Source organism: Blennius ocellaris, assembly GCF_963422515.1.
Source record: "Blennius ocellaris genome assembly, contig: SCAFFOLD_215, whole genome shotgun sequence".
Taxonomy (NCBI): domain Eukaryota; kingdom Metazoa; phylum Chordata; class Actinopteri; order Blenniiformes; family Blenniidae; genus Blennius; species Blennius ocellaris.
In genome coordinates this window covers 32,979-37,978 of record NW_027661877.1, presented here as the reverse complement: position 1 = coordinate 37,978, position 5,000 = coordinate 32,979, and the positions used below count along the sequence as shown (strand labels likewise).

Genomic DNA, 5,000 nt, shown 5'->3' with positions numbered 1-5,000 from the left:
ACAAGGAACAGGGAATGGCAACAGGGAACAGCAACAGGGAACAGCAACAAGGAACAGGGAACCGCAACAAGGAACAGAAACAAGCAATAGGGAACAGAAACAGGGAACAGGGAACAGCAACAAGCAACAGCAACAAGCAACAGGAACAACAACAAGGAACAGAAACAAGCAACAGGGAACAGCAACAGGGAACAGCAACGGGAACAGCAACAAGCAACAGTAAACGGCAACAGCAACAGGGGAACAGCAACAGGGAACAGCAACAAGGATCAGGGAACCGCAATAGGGAACAGCAACAAGCAACAGTAAACAGCAACAAGCAACAGCAAAAAGCAACAGTAAACAGCAACAAGCTATAGGGAACAGCAACAAGGAACAGCAACAGGGAACAGCAACAAGGAACAGCAACAAGCAATACGAACAGCAATAGGGAACAGCAACGGGGAACAGCAACAAGCAACAGTAAACGGCAACAGCAACAAGCAATAGGCAACAGCAACAGGAACAGCAACAGGGAACAGCAACAAGCAACAGTAAACAGCAACAAGCAACAGGAACCGCAACAGGGAACAGCAACAAGGAACAGCAACAGGGAACAGCAACAAGGAACAGCAACAGGGAACAACAACAAGGACAGAAACAAGCAACAGGGAACAGCAACGGGGAACAGCAACAGGGAACAGCAACGGGGAACAGCAACAAGCAACAGTAAATGGCAACAGCAACAAGCAATAGGCAACAGCAACAGGGAACAGCAACAAGGAACAGGGAACCACAACAGGGAACAGCAACAAGCAACAGCAACAAGCCACAGGGAACAGCAACAATGAACAGCCATGGGGAACAGCAACAGGAAACACAGGAACAGGGAACAGCCACAGGGAACACAGGAACAGGGAACAGCCACAGGGGACAGCCACAGAGAACACAGGAACAGGGAACAGCCACAGGGAACAGCCACAGGGAACACAGGAACAGGAACACAGGAACAGGGAACAGCAACAGAGAACAGCCACAGGGAACAGCCACAGGGAACAGCAACAAGGAACAGCAACAATGAACAGCCACAGGGAACAGCAACAGGGAACAGCCACAGGGGACAGCCACAGAGAACAGCAACAGGGAACAGCCACAGGGAACACAGGAACAGGGAACAGCCACAGGGAACACGGGAACAGGGAACACAGGAACAGGGAACAGCCACAGGGAACAGCCACAGGGAACAGCAACAGGGAACACAGGAACAGGGAACAGCCACAGGAACACAGGAACAGGGAACAGCAACAGGGAACACAGGAACAGGGAACAGCCACAGGGAACACAGGAACAGGGAACAGCCACAGGGAACACAGGAACAGGGAACAGCCACAGGGAACAGCCACAGGGAACACAGGAAGCTGAAGCTTTGTACACCTTAGCCTCTGTTCAGGACCAGGACCTGCCGGGATCCTCCGGGACCTGGACCAGCACAGAAAGCGAAGAGCTGGTCCAGGACCTGCCGGGATCCCCCGGGACCTGGACCTGGACCTGGACCTGGACCTGCAGCGAGGACGGGGTTCCGGGTTACCTATGATGAGTCCCACCATGGTGCTCAGGTATCCGGTGCCGCTGCCCAGGTTGAGGAAGGAGAGGCCGGGCTGCAGGCGCAGCGCCTCCATCACCTCGGAGTAGATGCAGGGCGCCGACAGGTGGATGTTGCCGTGCTTCCAGGCCAGGTCCTTGTAGGCGCTGTCCCGGTAGCCGTCCAGGTAGTAGTCCCCGCGGTCGATGGCCCGGAAGGCCTGCTCCACCTTCTCCGTGCGGATGTACTGCGCCTCCTTCAGGTTGTCGATCAGGTCGTCGTTGTCCTCGCCGGCGCTCACCGCTCCGCCCATGATGACCGGCGTGGAGGACGAGGAGGCGGGCGGGCGGGGGGGTGTGGCCTGCAGGCGGGTGGGGGTGTGGCCTGCAGGCGGCTGGGGGTGTGGCCGGCCGGAGTCCAATCACACGGGGCTCATGTCGCACAGCAGCAGCCTGCAGCTGATTGTCAAAGATTATTAATACAGAACACACACACACACACACACACACGCGCACACACACACACACACACACACGCGCACGCGCACACACACACACACACACACACACACACACACACACACACACACACTCACACAGACACACACACACACACACACACACACACAGACACGCACACACACAGACACACACACACACACACACACACGCACACGCATAGTCACACACTTAGACACACACTCACACAGACACACACACAGACACACACACACACAGACACGCACACACACAGACACGCACACACACACACTCACACTCACACAGTCACACACTTAAGACACACACACACACACACACACACACACACAGGCACAAGTAAAATAAGGTATGCAACGGTAAAGTAAATGATGGTAGGGTAAAGTGAGGCAGAGTAGAGCAGGTAGGTAAGGTAAGGTAAGGTAAGGTAAGGTAAGGTAAGGTAAGGTAAGGTAAGGGGGGTTAGGACTCGTCCTACCCAGTAATACAGAACGGGTCCAATGAGGAGGAACGAAACACGGCCGTCTGCTGATGGTCAGTGATTCACCTCTGGACACGCCCACAATAGCTCAATATCTCATGGGCTGTATGACCGTAGGGCCGTAGGGCCGGTGTGCGATGTGTACCCAGTACAGACAGAACCAGGATCAGTACAGACTGATCTGATCACTGATCAATAACCTCTCAGTGGATCAATACTGACCCAGGAACATGTGTTTCATCATGATGTATCGTCTGTTTGTTTACTTTATGTCCAGCAGGGGGCGTGGCCTCCCGCCATGACACCTGGAGTAGCCAATCCGCTGCAGCCGTGGTCACATGGTCTGCAGTTGCCACACAAACAGAGAGGCTGACGGCCAATCAGGAGGAGGCAGCGTGACGGAGGAGCAAAACAACAACAAAGGTGGGGCGGACGGAGGAGCAGGGGAAGGGGGGGCACGAGGGGGAGCGGGGGGGGGGGGGGGGGGCAGAAGGGAGCTGTACTGCACATGTGTGATATAACTAACTAAATAACTAACTACCTCACTAGTCTGACCTACAAACTGTCATAACTAACTACTTAACTAATAAGTCTGATCAATAGACTGTCATAACTAACTAACTAACAACCTTACTAGTCTGACCTACAAACTGTCATAACTCCTTAACTAACTAGTCTGACCTACAAACTGTCATAACTAACTACTTAACTACCTAGTCTGACCAATAGACTGTCATAACTAACTAACTAACAACCTTACTAGTCTGACCTACAAACTGTCATAACTCCTTAACTAACTAGTCTGACCTACAAACTGTCATAACTCCTTAACTAACTAGTCTGACCTACAAACTGTCATAACTAACTACTTAACTAACTAGTCTGAACAATAGACTGTCATAACTAACTAACTAACAACCTACTAGTCTGACCTACAAACTGTCATAACTCCTTAACTAACTAGTCTCACCTACAAACTGTCATAACTAACTACTTAACTAACTGGTCTGACCAATAGAGTGTCATAACTAACTAACTAACAACCTTACTAGTCTGACCTACAAACTGTCATAACTACTTAACTAACTAGTCTGACCTACAAACTGTCATAACTAACTACTTAACTACCTAGTAGTCTGACCAATAGACTGTCATAACTAACTAACTAACAACCTTACTAGTCTGACCTACAAACTGTCATAACTCCTTAACTAACTAGTCTGACCTACAAACTGTCATAACTCCTTAACTAACTAGTCTGACCTACAAACTGTCATAACTCCTTAACTAACTAGTCTGACCTACAAACTGTCATAACTAACTACTTAACTAACTAGTCTGACCAATAGACTGTCATTAACTAACTAACTAACAACCTTACTAGTCTGACCTACAAACTGCCATAACTCCTTAACTAACTAGTCTGACCTACAAACTGTCATAACTCCTTAACTAACTAGTCTGACCTACAAACTGTCAATAACTACTTAACTAACTAGTCTGACCTACAAACTGTCTTAACTAACTAACTAACTCCCTAACTAGTCTTACTAACTAGAGTAGTTAGTTAGTTAGTTAGTTATGACAGTTTATTAACTGTCATAACTAACTAACTAACTACTCTGACCTACAAACTGTCATAACTAGCTACTTAACTAACTAGTCTAACCCACAAAGAGTCATGACCACCAGGGACCTCCATGTTTGTCTACGTCACACACACACACACACACACACACACACACACACACACACACACACACACACACACACACACACACACACACGGTCCTCCTCACAGCCTCCGCAGCAGGTCGGAGTGATGAGGAGGTCTCTGCTCCTCCTGCTGCTCCTCAGCAGGAGGAGCAGCAGGAGACGTTAACGTCAGCTCCGCTCCGCTCCGCTCCGCGCGGGCCTCAGTGCGCCATCAGCGCACACAAAGCAGGTTAGGTAACACACACACACACACACACACACACACACACACACACACACACACACACACACACACACACACACACACACACACACACACACACACACACACACACGCGCACACACACAAAGAGAACAACACTCACCCAGACCTCCGTCGCTTCCTTGTTTTTCAGTTTTCGATCCGTTTGTCTTGCGCTCGTTCGCTTCGCCTTGACCAGGAGGACTAGTTAACGAGGTGAGGACTAGTTAACGCGGTGAGGACTAGTGAACGTGACGAGCAGTCGGCGCGCGAGGAGGACTAGTTAACGTGGCGAGCTGAGGAGTCGGACTGAAGGAGGACAAACAAACAGCTGAGAGGATGTAAACACTGGTCACGTGGTGCCCTGCGTCACGACCCGGAAGTCCCCGCTGCTCCGCCCACATCACGACTGGTGTTTATCGCTCCAAATGGGGGGGGGTCAAGGGGGGGAGGGGGGGGTGACGACCGTCACTCTGGACTCAGCAGGAAATCAGGTTGCTGGTT

General features: G+C 50.6%; 1 pseudogene across 1 annotated transcript in view; it reads right to left on the bottom strand.

Moving 5' to 3' along the window:
- Positions 1-4,808, bottom strand: part of LOC308148696 (protein-L-isoaspartate O-methyltransferase domain-containing protein 1-like) — a 10,209-nt pseudogene extending 5,401 nt beyond the window's left edge. The window contains exons 1-2 of the transcript XR_013937243.1: positions 4,621-4,808; positions 1,568-2,019 (exon numbers count right to left, since the gene is read on the bottom strand). The product of XR_013937243.1 is annotated as a protein-L-isoaspartate O-methyltransferase domain-containing protein 1-like (transcript). The remainder of the gene's footprint in view (positions 1-1,567; positions 2,020-4,620) is intronic.
- Between the last annotated feature and the right edge of the window lie 192 nt (positions 4,809-5,000).